This window comes from Tamandua tetradactyla, chromosome 20, assembly GCF_023851605.1.
Source record: "Tamandua tetradactyla isolate mTamTet1 chromosome 20, mTamTet1.pri, whole genome shotgun sequence".
Taxonomy (NCBI): domain Eukaryota; kingdom Metazoa; phylum Chordata; class Mammalia; order Pilosa; family Myrmecophagidae; genus Tamandua; species Tamandua tetradactyla.
The window spans coordinates 18,394,270-18,412,098 of record NC_135346.1 but is presented as its reverse complement, the minus strand read 5'-3'; the positions used below and the strand labels follow the sequence as shown (position 1 = coordinate 18,412,098).

At 38.9% G+C, this 17,829-nt stretch overlaps 1 pseudogene; it reads left to right on the top strand.

The window, feature by feature from the left end:
- The first annotated feature begins 15,579 nt into the window (after positions 1-15,579).
- LOC143664462 (S-phase kinase-associated protein 1 pseudogene) lies at positions 15,580-16,483 on the top strand (annotated as a pseudogene).
- The last annotated feature ends 1,346 nt before the right edge of the window (positions 16,484-17,829 follow it).

Genomic DNA, 17,829 nt, shown 5'->3' with positions numbered 1-17,829 from the left:
TGTTGATCTTGTAACCTGCTACTTTGCTGTACTCATTTATTAGCTCTAGTAGTTTTGTTGTGGATTTTTCCGGGTTTTCGACGTATAGTATCATATCGTCTGCAAACAGTGATAGTTTTACTTCTTCCTTTCCAATTTTGATGCCTTGTATTTCTTTTTCTTGTCTAATTGCTCTGGCTAGAACCTCCAACACAATGTTGAATAATAGTGGTGATAGTGGACATCCTTGTCTTGTTCCTGATCTTAGGGGGAAAGTTTTCAATTTTTCCCCATTGAGGATGATATTAGCTGTGGGTTTTTCATATATTCCCTCTATCATTTTAAGGAAGTTTCCTTGTATTCCTATCTTTTGAAGTGTTTTCAACAGGAAAGGATGTTGAATCTTGTCGAATGCCTTCTCTGCATCAATTGAGATGATCATGTGATTTTTCTGCTTTGATTTGTTGATATGGTGTATTACATTAATTGATTTTCTTATGTTGAACCATCCTTGCATACCTGGGATGAATCCTACTTGGTCATGATGTATAATTCTTTTAATGTGTTGTTGGATACGATTTGCTAGAATTTTATTGAGGATTTTTGCATCTGTATTCATTAGAGAGATTGGTCTGTAGTTTTCTTTTTTTGTAATATCTTTGCCTGGTTTTGGTATGAGGGTGATGTTGGCTTCATAGAATGAATTAGGTAGTTTTCCCTCCACTTCGATTTTTTTGAAGAGTTTGAAGAGAATTGGTACTAATTCTTTCTGGAACGTTTGGTAGAATTCACATGTGAAGCCATCTGGTCCTGGACTTTTCTTTTTAGGAAGCTTTTGAATGACTAATTCAATTTCTTTACTTGTGATTGGTTTGTTGAGGTCATCTATGTCTTCTTGAGTCAAAGTTGGTTGTTCATGTCTTTCCAGGAACCCGTCCATTTCCTCTAAATTGTTGTATTTATTAGCATAAAGTTGTTCATAGTATCCTGTTATTACCTCCTTTATTTCTGTGAGGTCAGTAGTTATGTCTCCTCTTCCATTTCTGATCTTATTTATTTGCATCCTCTCTCTTCTTCTTTTTGTCAATCTTGCTAAGGGCCCATCAATCTTATTGATTTTCTCATAGAACCAACTTCTGGCCTTATTGATTTTCTCTATTGTTTTCATGTTTTCAATTTCATTTATTTGTGCTCTAATCTTTGTTATTTCTTTCCTTTTGCTTGCTTTGGGGTTAGCTTGCTGTTCTTTGTCCAGTTCTTCCAAATGGATAGTTAATTCCTGAATTTTTGCCTTTTCTTCTTTTCTGATATAGGCATTTAGAGCAATAAATTTCCCTCTTAGCACTGCCTTTCCTGCGTCCCATAAGTTTTGATATGTTGTGTTTTCATTTTCATTCGCCTCGAGGTATTTGCTAATTTCTCTTGCAATTTCTTCTTTGACCCAGTTGTTGTTTAGGAGTGTGTTGTTGAGCCTCCATGTATTTGTGAATTTTCTGGCACTCTGCCTATTATTGATTTCCAACATCATTCCTTTATGGTCCGAGAAAGTGTTGTGTAAGATTTCAATCTTTTTAAATTTGTTGAGACTTGCTTTGTGACCCAGCATATGGTCTATCTTTGAGAATGATCCATGAGCACTTGAGAAAAAGGTGTATCCTGCTGTTGTGGGATGTAATGTCCTATAAATGTCTATTAAGTCTAGTTCATTTATAGTAATATTCAGATTCTCTATTTCTTTGTTGATCCTCTGTCTAGATGTTCTGTCCCTTGATGAGAGTGGTGAGTTGAAGTCTCCAACTATTATGGTATATGAGTCTATTTCCCTTTTCAGTGTTTGCAGTATATTCCTCACGTATTTTGGGGCATTCTGATTCGGTGCGTAAATATTTATGATTGTTATGTCTTCTTGTTTAATTGTTCCTTTTATTAGTATATAGTGTCCTTCTTTGTCTCTTTTAACTGTTTTACATTTGAAGTCTAATTTGTTGGATATTAGTATAGCCACTCCTGCTCTTTTCTGGTTGTTATTTGCATGAAATATCTTTTCCCAACCTTTCACTTTCAACCTATGTTTATCTTTGGGTCTAAGATGTGTTTCCTGTAGACAGCATATCGAAGGATCCTGTTTTTTAATCCATTCTGCCAATCTATGTCTTTTGATTGGGGAATTCAGTCCATTGACATTTAGTGTTATTACTGTTTGGATAGTATTTTCCTCTAACATTCTGCCTTTTGTATTATATATATCATATCTGATTTTCCTTCTTTCTACACTCTTTTCCATATCTCTCTCTTCTGTCTTTTTGTATCTGACTCTAGTGCTCCCTTTAGTATTTCTTGCAGAGCTGGTCTCTTGGTCACAAATTCTTTCAGTGACTTTTTGTCTGAGAATGTTTTAATTTCTCCCTCATTTTTGAAGGATAATTTTGCTGGATATAGGAGTCTTGGTTGGCAGTTTTTCTCTTTTAGTATTTTAAATATATCATCCCACTGTCTTCTAGCTTCCATGGTTTCTGCTGAGAAATCTACACAAAGTCTTATTGGGTTTCCCTTGTATGTAATGGATTGTTTTTCTCTTGCTGCTTTCAAGATCTTCTCTTTCTCTTTGACCTCTGACATTCTAACTAGTAAGTGTCTTGGAGAACGCCTATTTGGGTCTAATCTCTTTGGGGTGCGCTGCACTTCTTGGATCTGTAATTTTAGGTCTTTCATAAGAGTTGGGAAATTTTCAGTGAAAATTTCTTCCATTAGTTTTTCTCCTCCTTTTCCCTTCTCTTCTCCTTCTGGGACACCCACAACACGTATATTTGTGCGGTTCATATTGTCCTTGAGTTCCCTGATACCCTGTTCAAATTTCTCCATTCTTTTCCCTATAGTTTCTGTTTCTTTTTGGAATTCAGATGTTCCATCCTCCAAATCACTAATTCTATCTTCTGTCTCTTTAAATCTATCATTGTAACTATCCATTATTTTTTCTATGTTTGCTACTTTATCCTTCACTTCCATAAGTTCTGCGATTTGTTTTTTCAGTTTTTCTATTTCTTCTTTATGTTCAGCCCATGTCCTCTTCATGTCCTCCCTCAATTTATCGATTTCATTTTTGAAGAGGTTTTCCATTTCTGTTCGTATATTCAGGATTAGTTGTCTCAGCTCTTGTGTCTCATTTGAGCTATTGGTTTGTTCCTTTGACTGAGCCATATTCTCAATCTTTTGAGCGTGGACAGTTATCTTCTGCTGCTGGCGTCTGGGCATTTATTCAGATTTTTCTTGGTGTTGGACCCAGCAAGGTTGTAATATTTTTCTGTGAAATCTCTGGGTTCTGTTTTTCTTATCCTGCCCAGTAGGTGGCGCTCGTGGCCCACGTTTGTCTGCGGGTCCCACCAGTAAAAGGTACTGTGGGACCTTAAACTTTGGAAAACTCTCGCCGTCCTGGGGGTTCGCTAGCCAAAGCGGCTTGAGCCGGCCCCGGGTCCGAACGCAGGGAGGGTGTCCGAACGCAGGGAGGGCTGCTGGTCGCCGCAGCCAGGGAAAGAGCCCGTCCGAATTTCCTAGTTGGCCCTGGGCAACAAGCGTGGCGGGAGGGCGCCAGCGGCAGCGGCCCGTCCGAGAGAGTGCACGTTCCCCGGGAGTCACGGGGTCACCGTTCTCCGCGGCCTGGGGGTTTCCGATCCAATTCTCTCAGTTGGTCCGGGGGCTGCGCGTGGTGTGGGCGCCAGTCACCTTGGTTTCAGGGGACCACCTCTCCAATTCTCCCAGCCGGCCCGGGGAAGGGGGAAGGGAGTAACTCCGGCCGCTTGCCACCCCGCCCGGTAAGGCCCGCGCGCCTCGGCGATCTCACCCGAGCTGCTTCTCTCAGCCAGCCAGCCGTTCCAGGATGGGGTACGCTGTCTTTTTTATCTCTGTTGTGGCTTTGGGCGCTTTCTGTATCGTTTCTACTCCCCTAGTAGGTGTCCTGGAGAAGAAACTAAGATCCGCGCGTCTTACTAAGCCGCCATCTTCCAGGAAGTCACCTATTTTTATTTTTTATTGATATATATTATATATTCACATACCATGTAATCATCCAAAGTGTACAATCAATTTTTCACAGTATTATCACATAGCTGTCATTTATCGACATATTTAATCTTTTTTCTTTTTTTTTTTTTAATTTTTTTATTAATCAAAAAAAGAAAAGAAATTAACACAACATTTAGAAATCATTCCATTCTACAAATGCACTCAGTAATTCTTAGTATCATCACATAGATGTATGATCATCATTTCTTAGTACATTTGCATCGATTTAGGAAAAGAACTAGCAAAACAGCAGAAAAAGATATAGAATGTTAATATAGAGAAGAGAATTAAAATAATAATACTAATAATATATATATATAAAAAGGAAAAAGAAAAAAAACAAATAAAAAGATAAAAACACACAAACAAACAAACAAAAAACCATTTTTCAGGTGCAGCTTCATTCAGTGTTCCAACCTAGTTACATTACACTTAGGTATTATTGTGCTGTCCATTTTTGAGTTTTTGTATCTAGTCCTGTTGCACAGTCTGTATCCCTTCAGCTCCAATTACCCATTATCTTACCCTGTTTCTAACTCCTGCTGGTCTCTGTTACCAATGATATATTCCAAGCTGATTCTCGAATGTCGGTTCACATCAGTGGGACCATACAGTATTTGTCCTTTAGTTTTGGGCTAGACTCACTCAGCATAATGTTCTCTAGGTCCATCCATGTTATTACATGCTTCATAAGTTTAGTCTGTCTTAAAGCTGCATAATATTCCATCGTAGGCATACGCCACAGTTTGTTTAGCCACTCGTCTGTTGATGAACATTTTGGCTGTTTCCATCTCTTTGCAATTGTAGATAATGCTGCTATAAACACTGGTGTGCAAATGTCCGTCTGTGTCTTTGCCCTTAAGTCCCTTGAGTAGATACCTAGCAGTGGTATTGCTGGGTCGTAATCCATTCTGCCATTCTATGTCTTTTGATTGGGAAATTCAGTCCATTAACTTTTAGTATTATTACTGTTTGGATAATATTTTCCTCTACCATTTTGGCTTTTGTATTATATATATCATATCTGATTTTCCTTCTTTCTACACTTTACTCCATACCTCTCTCTTCTGTCTTTTCGTATCTGACTCTAGTGCTCCCTTTAGTATTTCTTGCAGAGCTGGTCTCTTGGTCACAAATTCTCTCAGTGACTTTTTGTCTGAGAATGTTTTAATTTCTCCTTCATTTTTGAAGGACAATTTTGCTGGATATAGGAGTCTTGGTTGGCAGTTTTTCTCTTTTAGTAATTTAAATATATCATCCCACTGTCTTCTAGCTTCCATGGTTTCTGCTGAGAAATCTACACATAGTCTTATTGGGTTTCCCTTGTATGTGACAGATTGTTTTTCTCTTGCTGCTTTCAAGATCCTCTCTTTCTCTTTGACCTCTGACATTCTAACTAGTAAGTGTCTTGGAGAACGCCTATTTGGGTCTATTCTCTTTGGGGTGCGTTGCACTTCTTGGATCTGCAAATTTAGGTCTTTCATAAGAGTTGGGAGATTTTCAGTGATAATTTCTTCCATTAGTTTTTCTCCTCCTTTTCCCTTCTCTTCTCCTTCTGGGACACCCACAACACGTATATTTGTGTGCTTCATATTGTCATTCAGTTCCCTGATCCCCTGCTCAAGTTTTTCCATTCTTTTCCCTATAGTTTCTGTTTCTTTTTGGAATTCAGATGTTTCATCCTCCAGTTCACTAATTGTAGCTTCTGTCTCTTTAGATCTACCATTGTAGGTATCCATTGTTTTTTCCATTTTTTCTTCTTTGTCCTTTACTCCCATAAGTTCTGTGATTTGTTTTTTCAGATTTTCTATTTCTTCTTTTTGTTCAGCCCATGTCTTCTTCATGTCCTCCCTCAATTTATTGATTTGGTTTTTGAAGAGTTTTTCCATTTCTGTTCGTATATTCAGCATTAGTTGTCTCAGCTCCTGTATCTCATTTGAACTATTGGTTTGTTCCTTTGACTGGGCCATATCTTCAATTTTCCGAGCGTCATCCATTATTTTCTGCTGGTGTCTGGGCATTTGATCAGATTTCCCTGGGTGTGGGACCCAGCTGGTTGAAAGCTTTTTCTGTGAAATCTCTGGGCTCTGTTTTTCTTTTCCTGCCTAGTAGGTGGCGCTCGTGGCGCTCGTCTGTCTGCACGGCAGTCGGCCGGGGAAACCGCGCGTGGAGGCGGGGGTCGCTGGCCGCCGCGGCTTGGGAGAGTGCCGGTCCTAATTGCCCAGCTGGCCCGAAACGCCAAGCGTGACGGGAGGGCCCCGCTATTCAACGTTCCCAGTCAGACCGGGGAGCCACGTGCATGGAGGGGACCCCAGTCGCCAGCCGCCCCCGGCCAGGAAAACGCGCGCCCCTCGGGTATCTCACCGCAGCAGATTCTCCCTGCCCGTTCAGCTGTTCCAGAATGGGGTACGCTGTCTTTTTGGTCTCTGTCGTGACTCCGGGAGCTGTTTCGTATTGTTTCTGTTTCTTTAGTTGCTTTTCTGGAGGAGGAACTAAGACCCGCGCGTCTTACTAAGCCGCCATCTTCTCCGGAAGTCCTTTTTTCTTTTTTTGTGAAAAATAACATATATACAAAAAAACAATAATTTCAAAACACATCACAACAATTAGTTGTGAAACTGATTTCAGAGTTTGGTATGGATTACAATTTTACAATTTTAGGTTTTTCCTTCTAGCTGCTCTAAGATACTGGAGACTAAAAGAAATGACAATATAATGATTCAGCAATTATACTCATTTGTTAAACCGTACCTTCTCTATATAACTCCTCACTTCTGAACTTTCTCCCACCCTTTAGGGGTATTTGGGCTATTTCCATTCTAGCTTTTTCATGTTGGAAGGGGCTGTTGATAATATGGGATAGGGGGATGGAACTAGTTGATGTTCTGGAGAAGCTGGCCTCTCTGCATTTCAAGGTTTATTTGGTCTAGGGATCCATCTGGAAGCTGTAGTGTTCTGGAAAGTAATCCCAGTACATAGAACCTTTGTAGAATCCCTATAACACCCTAGGTGTTCTTTAGGATTGGCAGGAATGGTTTTGGTTGGGGTTTGGCAAGCTGTGATAATTAGCAATGTATATTGAAGCTTGAGTAAGACTGACCTCCAGAGTAGCCTCTCGACTCTATTTGAACTCTCTCAGCCACTGACACCTTATTTGTTATACTTCTTTCCCCCCTTTTGGTCAGGATGGCATTGTTGATCCTGTAGTGCCAGGCGCAGGCTTATCTCTGGGAGTCATCTCCCACACCACCAGGGAGACTTTCACCCCTGGATGTTCTGTCCTACATAAGGGGAAGGGCAATTATTTCACTTGCAGAGTTGGGCTTAGAGAGACTGAGGCCACATCTGAGCAACAAAAGAGGTCCTCCAGAAGTAACTGTTAGGCATAACTATAGGTAAGCTTCTCCACTACATACATAAGCTTCCTAAGAGCAAGCCTCAAGATCAAGGGCTTGGCCCACTGACCTGGGTGTCCCTAATGTTTGGCACAGTATCAGGGGTTTCCCTGGTGGTAAAGTTTAATAATTCCATATTTTTTCTCCCATCTCTCAAGGGACCTTGCCAATACTTTTCAATTATCTCCTTAATATACTCTGGGATGTATCCAGGCATTACATTAATCTATACAGGATTCAAGGCCCTCATTCTTACTCTGGGCTCCCTGTGTTTAGATTGTTTAATGATCTATCCAGACAGATTGAGTTAGATTATGTGCTACAGAAAATTTAGGTTCTGGACAAAATACACCTTTCTTCCTTTGGTCTCTAAGAGTAGATGAGGTTTTAAAATACAGAAAAAGTCTACCTAACCCCTGTATTCTGAATTACCTTAATCTTGACCTGATCAGCTATGCTCTTATCTTTAAATCTAGGTTATATATATATATATAACAGCCTCTCAAAATCCAGAAATAACAATTACTGCTCCAGACTAAATGTGACTGTTAAAAGAGCTTACAATCTAGGCCCCTGTTTTCTTATAAGTATTTTCTAAATGAGACTATATAATATTTGCTCTTTTGTTTCTGGCCTATTTTGCCTTACAAATGTCTGACAGGCTCATTCACAATATTGCATGCCTCACAACTTCGTTTCTTTTTGTAGCAGCACAATAGTCAATCCTATGTATGACCATTGTTCACCAATCGACTTCTCAGTGCATCCTTCAGACACTTCCATTCTTCGGGCATGATGTATAATGTCGAAAGTCAACACTCTCAATTTTAGATACTTTCATTGTTCCCAAGAGAAAGATAACCAGTAAACACACCCTCACCAACTAGAAAATCCAAACCTCCCCTTAAATTTTGTCTCTCCCCCCATTATTTACCCTGGTGTTGCTGTGTTACTGCTGAGGTGAAGAACTTCTTCTAATACTTCTTAAAAGACAGATTGTTCTAGTTTGCTAGCTGCCAGTATGCAACACACCAGAGATGGATTGGCTTTTAACAAAAGGGGATTTATTTTGTTAGTTCTTCAGAGGAAAGGCAGCTAACTTTCCACTGAGGTTCTTTCTTACATGGAAGGCACAGGATGGTCTCTGCTGGTCTTCTCTCCAGGCCCCTGGGTTCCAACAACTTTCCTTGGGGTGACTTCTTTCTGCATCTCCAAAGGCCTGCGCTGAGCTGCAAGTGCTGAGATGAGGAATGCCGAGCTGCTTGGGCTGAGATGAGGAATGCCGAGCTGCTTGGGCTGTGCTACGTTGAGCTCTCTCATTTAAGGACCAGTCAATAAAGTCAAATGTTACTCATTGTAGCAGACACGCCTCCTAGCCGACTGCAGATGTAATTAGCAACAGATGAGGTTCACGTACCATTGGCTTATGTCCACAGCAACAAGAGTAGGTATGCTCACCTGGCCAAGTTGACAACTGAATCTAACTAACACACAGATATACCCACAAAAAATTCCCTCAGGTTTTGTTTGTCTAATAAGGTCTTTATTTCTCCTTCAAATTTTTTTTGTTTTTAAGATGGTAAATTTTACTGTTTAAGCTCCTAACTTTGTGATAATTTTGTACAGCAGCAATAGAAAACAAATAGAGGCAGCCATCTGAATTTACTGTTCAAAGTAAACTAGTCCTTATTTCCGGCAGTCTCTGTCAAGTACTTTAACATGAGGGAGACCACATGGTCATACATTTCTAACCAAATTTCTTAAATGGCTAAATAATAAAAATTCATTTAAACTTCAGTTGGAGGAGGTTACAGGAATAAATATCAGCCTGAAGGAATTAATAGTTATAATTTACATCTCTTTAAGAGAATTTGCCTTTCACAAACTCTCATTCTCTATATCTAATTCAAATAAAAAAAGAACATTAATCAACCAAAATAGAATGAACTTGTTACCGTTCAGATTATATGGAAAGTTAAACATAATATGGAAAGATTCAGTATGAGTGAGGCCTTTCCCTGCAACTTAAAAATAAACCCTGTGCTTAGGAGTAGATGTGGTATACTGGCCCCTGGGACGAGATGATAAATATGGGCTTACTTTCTCAGGAGTGCCTGGAGATAAAAGACATTCCCTAGCAGATGGTGGCCTGCTGGAACATTCCTTCCCTTTTTTCCCAGAGCATTGTGTAAGCATTCACTGGAGATTGCTTGGCCAAATATGTGTATTATCTTATAGCACCTGGCCGGCCCCTGTGGTTACATCTGTTCCTGATGGGGAGAGAGCCAGGTCCCTCACCTACAGTACAGGAGAGGGGTTTATGTAGGCCATGTCCCTGTGTTGGTTGTGGAGTGGGACCCACTGGCCATGGGGGACCAAATCCCGCTAGTCATGCTGACTTGGCTTTGTCTCTTCTCTTTGTAAGTGTCTGTGTAAGTCTTGTGTTTTCTTGATGACCCCAACACCTGCACGGACTCTTTGCTATCCTCTTTCCTTATAGGTGGTAGTGGGTGTCTTGTCCCAACAGTTTGTGGGCCAACAAAGCACTCCATGGCGTGGCAGAGGCATAAGGATTCATCTGTTCAGTCATCCCAGGGTGGTGCCAGCTCCCTGGGGGCTAATGGGCTGCCTGAAGTACTGGCTTCTCTCTAGCCACATTAGTACAATGTAAGCAGTCTCCATGTGAAGAGTGACAAAATGGCATGGTGGATGGGGGCAGAGAGGCAGGAGGTGGATACTTAGAAGAGTAGAGGAACTTTACCCTAGCTGCTCGCCACCTTCCTTTTTTTTATTTGAACATAAATGAAATCATTTATTTCTAGAATTTCAGCTCTACGTCACTGACCTACATGTCTATTCTTTTTTAAAAAATATTTTTATTGAGATATCTTCATGCACACATAGTCCATTCAAAATATACAATCAATGGCTCACAATACCATCACATAGTTGTGTATTCATAACCATGATCATTTTTAGAACATCTGCATCACTTCAGAAAAAAGAAATAAAAAGAAAAAAGAAAAAACTCATACATCCCATACTCCTTACCCCTCCATCTCATTGACCAGTAATATTGCAATCTACCCCCATTTTTTTTTTTACCCTTTATCCTGCTGCTATCATTTATTTATTTTTTTGTCATTATTTTTAAAATCATTTGTCCATACCCTGGATAAAGGGAGAATCAGTCATAGGGTTTTCACAATCACACAGTCACAGCTATATAGTTATACACACTTGTGAGTAAGTGCCTGTGTAAGTCTTGTATTTTCCTTCAAGATCAAGGCTACTAGAATACAGTTCAATAGTTTCAGGAACTCCCCTCCAGCCACTTTAATACACCATAAACTAAAAAGGGATATCTACATAAGGCATAAGAATAACTTCCAGAATGACCTCTTGACTCTGAAATCTCACAGCCACTGAGATTTTTTTTTTACTTTTTTTATTGTACAGTATAACATATATACAAAGCAAAGAAATAAAACAGCAATAGTTTTAAAGCACTCTTCAACAAGTGGTTACAGGACAAATCCCAGAGTTTGTCATGGGTTACCATATGAACCTCTCATATTTTCTTTTCTATCTGCTCCAGAATATAGGAGGGTAGAGGGCTTAAGTACTGTTTTATCATCACAATCGACTTTTTTTCTTCTTTTTTTGTGAAAAACAACATATATACCAAAAAGCTACAAATGTCAAAGCACAGCATCACAATTAGATGTAGAACATATTTCAAACTTTGACTTGGGTTACAATTTCACAATTTTAGGTTTTTACTTCTAGCTGCTCTAAAATACTGGAGACTAAAAGAGATATCAATTTAATGATTCAGCATTCATATTAATTTGTTAAGCCCTATCTTCTATATATAATTCCACTGTTACCTTTGATCTTTCCATACCTCTCTTTAGGGCTGTTTGGGCTATGGCAATTCTAAACTTTTGGTATTGGAAGGGTCTGTCACTAATATGGGGTAGGGAGATGGAACAATCTGATGTTCTGGAGAGACTGTGCTAGGTTTCAGGACTTATTTGGACCAGGGACCCATTTGGAGGTTGTAGGTTTCTGGAAAGTTACTCCAGTGCCTGGAATCCTTGTGTAATCTTATAAATTGCCCTAGATGTTCTTTAGAATTGGCTGGAATGGTCCTGGTTGGGGGTTGGCAGGTTATGATAGGTAGCAGGGTCTAACTGAAGCTTGCATAAGAGCAACCTCCAGAGTAGCCTCTTGACTCTATTTGAACTCTCTCTGTCACTGATACTTTAATAATTACACGTCTTTTCCCATTTTTGGTCAGGATGTAATTGTTGATCGCATGGTGCCAGGTCTGGATTCATCCCTGGGAGTCCTCTCCCACGTTGCCAGGGAAACTTCGACCCCTGGATGTCATGTCCCACACGGGGGAAGGCGATGATTTCACTTGCAGAGTTGGGCTTAGAGAGACTGAGGCCACATCTGAGCAACAACAGAGGTCCTCCAGAAGTAATTCTTAGCCATGCCTATAGGTAGTCTAAGCTTCTATGCTACCTACATAAGCTTCACAAGAGTAAGCCTCATGATCAAGGGCCTATTGATTTGGGTATCCCTCAAGTTTGACACAGTATCAGGGGATTCCCTGATGGTAAGGTTTAATAGTTCCATAGTCTTTCTCCCGTCCCTCAGGGGACTTTGTCAATACTTTTTGATTATCTGTTTAATATACTCTAGGATGTTTCCAGGCATTACAATAATCTATACAGGATTAAAGGAACTTTTTCTTATTCTGTGCTTCCTGTGTTTTGGTTGTTCAAATAAGTTACACGGATAGGTTGAATTATATTATGCACTACAGAAAATTTGTGTTCCAGATCAAATAAACCTTTCTTCCATTGGTCTCAAAGAGTATGTGTGGTTCCAAAATATAGACACTGTCTTCCTTACCCTTATGTTCTGAATTACTTTAACCCTAACCTGTTTGGCTTCATTCTTATCTTTAAATATCAGGTTATATATATAAAACAGCCTCGCAAAGATAATCACCATTCCGGACTTAATGTGTCTGCTGTAAAGGCTTACAATCTAGGCCCCTGTTTTCTTATAAGCATTTTCTAAAGGTGACCATACCATTGTGCTTTTTTGTTTCTGGCTTATTTTGTCTCCCCAAATGTCCCACATGTTCATTGACATCATTGCATGCCTCACGACGTTCCTTTTTGTAGCAGCACAACCTTCATTCATAAGTAGACACCATCATTCACCAATCTACTTCTCCATCAGTGCATTCTTCAGCCACCTGCATTCATTGGGCATCATGTAGAAGGATCAAAGACCACAGTCCATCAACATTCTCAATTTGAGATCATTTCACTGATGCCAAGAGAAAGAAAACCAATAAACACATCCTCACCAAAAAGGAAATCTAAACCTACTCTTAACTCTTGTCCCTCACCCCATTATTTACCTCTGCTGTTGCTGTGGTAGTGCTGATGGTTTCCTTTTGAACATAGCTCCTAGCATGCAATAGCAGTTTTCCCCCTACCCTGGCCTTAAACACTCTTTATAAAAGAATCATATATTTGAAGTAATTCTTATGAGAACTCCTTCATATTTCTAATGTGAGTCAGTGGGACACGTAGGTCTCCACAATCCCTTTCAATCTCGTTCATCTCCAATATGGTAATATTACTTCTAGACCCCTTAGAGAATCACCTTCACTCCTATTCTATTCCCTCACATTGGAGTTCAACCTCATTAGTTAACAGTTCACCCATCTCTAGCTTCTATATATCTCTAAGTCCCCTATATTCTGGATTATAAACCTCTGATTATACCTTTATGCTGGTCATAAAAGTGGAATCATACAGTTCTATCCTTTTGTGTTTGGCTAATTTCACTCTGCATTATGTCTTCAAGGCTCATCCATCTTGTCATGTGTTTCAGGATGTCATTGTGTCTTACTGCTGTATAATATTCCATCATAAGTATATACCGCATTTTGTTGATCATCTCATCTGTTGATGGGCATTTGGTTTGTGTCCACCTTTTGGCGATTGTGAATAATGCTGCTATGAACATCGGTGTGCAAATGTCTGTTTGTGTCATTGCTTTCAGCCCTACTTAGAGCTATTGCTGGGTAATAGGGCAACTCAATGTTTCGTTTCCTAAGTAACTGCCAATCAGTCTTCCATAGTGGCTGTACCATTATACATTCCCCAAAACAGTGCATAAGTATCCCAGTTTCTCCAAATCCTCTCCAACACTTATAGTTTCCTGGCTGTTTAATAGCAGCCATTCTTATAGGTGTGAGGTGGTATCACATTGTAGTCTTGATCTGCATTTCCCTTATAGCCAGGGAAAAGGAGCATCTCTTCATGTGCTTTTGAGCCATCTGTGTTTGCTCTTCAGAAAAATGCCAATTCATATCTTTAGCCCATTTTACAATTGGATTGTTTGTTCTTTTATTGTTGAATTGTATGATTTCTTTGAATATACAGGAAATCAAACCTTTGTCCGATGTGTGACTTCCAAATATTTTCTCCCTTTGAGCTGGCTGCCTTTTCACCTTTTTGACAAAGTCTTTTGAGGTGCAAGGAGTTCCCATTTATCTATTTTTTTTTTCATTGCTTGTGTTTTGGGTGTAAAGTTTAGGAAGTTACCTCCTATTCCTAGGTCTTGAAGATGTTTCTTTACATTTTCTTCTAGAAGCTTTATGGTGCTAGTTCTTATATTTAGGGGTTTGATATACTTTGAGTTAATTTTTGTGCAGGGTGTAAGTTAGGAGTCGTCTTTCATTCTCTTGGCTATTGATATACAGTTCTTCCATGCCCAATTATTGGTGAAAAGACTATTTTGTCCCAGTTCAGGGGATTTGGGGGCCTTGTCAAAAATCAGTTGACCATAGATTTGGTGATCTATTTCTGCACTCTTAATTAGATTCCATTGGTCAATGCTTCTGCCTTTGTGCCAGTACCATGCTGTTTTGACCACTGTGGCTTTACAATAGGTTTTAAAGTCAGGGACTGTTAATCTTCCCACTTTGTTCTTCTTTTTTTAGGATGTTTTTTAGCTATTTGGGGTCTCTTTCCCTTTCCAGATGAATTTGGTAATTAGCTTTTCCAAATCTTCAAAGTAGGTTGTTGGAATTTTGATTGGTACTGTGTTGAATCTGTAGATCAATTTGGATAGAATTGACATCTTAACTATATTTAGCCTTCTTATCCATGAGCAGGGAATGTCTTTCCACTTACTTTGATCTTCTTAGATTTCTTTTAGCAATGTTATGTAGTTTTCTGTGCACAAGTCCTTTACGTCCCTAGTCAAGTTCATTCCTAAGTATTTGATTTTTTAGTTTCTATTTTGAATGGAATTTTTTCCTTAACTAACTCCTCAGCTAACTCATTGCTTGTGTATAGAAATGTTACTGATTTTTGCACATTAATTTTATATCCCACCACCTTGCTGAACTTGTTTATTAGTACAAGTAACTTTGCTGTAGATTTCTCAGGATCTTCCAAGCATAGTATCATATGCTTCTTCCTTTTCAATTTGGATGCCGGTTTTTATTTTTATTTATTTATTTATTTTGCCCTGCCTGAGTGCTCTAGCTAGAACTTCTAGCACAATGTTGAATAACAGTAGTAACAGTGGGCATCCTTTTCTTGTTCCTGATCTTACTGGGAAGGCTTTCAGTCTCTCTCCATTGAGTATGATGCTGGCTATTGCTTTTTTCATATGTTCCCTTTATCATATTGAGGTAGTTACCTTTGATTCCTACCTTTTGGAGTGTTTTTAACAGAAAAGGATGCTGAATTTTGTTGAATGCTTTTTCAGTATCAATCAAGATGATCATGTGATTTTTTCCTTTTCATTTGTTAATGTGCTGTATCACATTAATTGATTTTCTTGTATTGAACCATCCTTGCATTCCTGGTACAAACCCCACTTGGTTATGGTGTATAATTCTTTAAATGTGCTGTTGGATTCAATTTGCTAATGTTTTATTGAGAATTTTTGCATTTACATTCATTAGGGAGATTGGCCTGTAGTTTTCCTTTCTTATAGCATCTTTATTCAGTTTTGGTATTAAAATAATATTAGTGGGAGTGGCCTTGTTCTCTGCCTTTTCCTTCATATTGTACTGACGCCACCGGCTCTCCTCAGCCTCCGGCCCACCGTGTCCGCGAGACCAAATACCATGACTTCAATTAAGTTGCAGAGTTCTGATGGAGAGATATTTGAAGTTGATGTGGAAATTGCCAAACAGTCTGTGACTATAAAGACCATGTTAGAAGATTTAGGAATGGATGATGAAGGAGATGATGACCCAGTTCCTCTACCAAATGTTAATGCAGCAATATTAAAAAAGGTCATTCAGTGGTGCACCCACCACAAAGATGACCCCCCTCCTCCTGAAGATGATGAGAACAAAGAAAAGCGAACAGATGATATTCCTGTTTGGGACCAAGAATTCCTGAAAGTTGACCAGGGAACACTTTTTGAACTTATTCTGGCTGCAAACTACTTAGACATCAAGGGTTTGCTTGATGTTACATGCAAGACTGTTGCCAATATGATCAAGGGGAAAACCCCTGAGGAGATTTGCAAGACCTTCAATATCAAAAACGACTTTACTGAAGAGGAGGAAGCCCAGGTACGCAAAGAGAACCAGTGGTGTGAAGAGAAGTGAAGCGTTGTGCCTGACACTGTAACACTGTAAGGATTGTTCCAAATACTAGTTGCACTGCTCTGTTTATAATTGTTAATATTAGGCAAACAGTAGACAAATGCAGCTGCAAATCAATTGTATTAGCAGAATATTGTCCTCATTGCATGTGTAGTTTGAGTACAGATTTCAAATCTATGGCTGAATTTCTTTTAGTATGATCAAAGTTTTTTTTTCTTTGCTTTGAATAAAACTGAACTGTGGGTTCTCTCTATATAGACCAGTGGCATTTTGGGTTTTCCCTCTTTATGTAAAGCAATTACTGCCTAGTTTACTGTTCAGTTAACTTCAGTTTAGTTACCTTTTAAAAGTTGGTGTTGTAAATAAAAACAACTTGGAAAAAGTTTTCTGAAATAGAATTAAAAAAAATAAAAATAATATTAGCTTCATAAAATGAGTTAGGTAGAGTTCCTTTTTCCTCAATTTTTTGGAAAAGTTTGAGGAGGATTAGTGTTAGTTCTTTCTGGAATGTTTGATAAAATTCCCCTGTGACGCCATCTGGCCCTGGGCTTTTCTTTGTAGGAAAATTTTTGATGACCGATTGAATCTCTTTACTTGTGACTGGTTTGTAGAGACCTTCTATTTCTTCCTAAGTCAGTGTAGCTTGTCTGTGTGTCTCCAGGAATTTGTCCATTTCATCTAAGTAGTCTAGTTTGTTGGCATATAGCTGTTTATAGTATCCTCTTATAATTTCTTTTTTTTCTTCAGGGTCTGTGATAACGCAACCCTTTTCATTCCTGATTTTATTTATTTGCATCCTTTCTCTTTTTTTCTTTGTCAGTCTTGCTAGTGGCCCATCAATTTTACTGATTTTCTCAGAGTCAACTTTTTGTTTTATTGATTCTTTCTATTGTTCTTTTGTTCTCCCATTCATTTATCTCTGCTGTAATCTTTGTTATTTCTCTTCTCCTATTTGCTTTGGGGTTTGTTTGCTGTTCTTTCTCAAGTTCCTCAAGGTTTGCTATTAAGTCCTTGATTTTTGCTCTTTCTTGTTTTTTAATATAGGTATTTAGGGCAATAAATTTCCCTGTCATCCCAGCCTTTACTACAGCCCATAAGCTCTGATAAACTGTATTCTCATTTTCATTAATCTCCAGATAGCTACTGATGTCTCTAGCAATTTCTTTTTTGACCCACTTGTTGTTTGTGTGTTATTTAATCTTCATATATTTGTAAATGTTCTTGTTTTTTGGTGGTTATTGAAATCCAGCTTCATCCCATTGTGATCAGAGAAAGTGCTTTGAATAATTTCAATATTTTAAAATTTATAAAGACCTGTTTTGTGCCCCAGCCTATGATGTATCCTGGAGAATGTTCCATGAGCACTAGAGAAGAACGTATAATCTTGTGCTTTGGGGTACAATGACCTATATAAGTCTGTGAGGGCTAATTCATTTATCAAGTTATTTAACTTCTCTGTTTCCTTGTTGATCTTCTGCCTGGTTGTTCTATCCATAGAGGAGAGTGGTGTACTGAAGTCTCCTACTATTATTGTTGAAACATCTATCGCTCCCTTCAGTTTTGCCAATGTCTGTTTTATGTACTTTGGAGCTCGTTGATTGGGAGCATAAACATTTATGATTGTTATATCTTCTTGGTGAATTGACCCTTTAATTAGTATAAAGTGTCCTTTTTTATCTCTTACGATGTCTTTACATTTAAAATCTATTTTATCTGATATTGTATAGC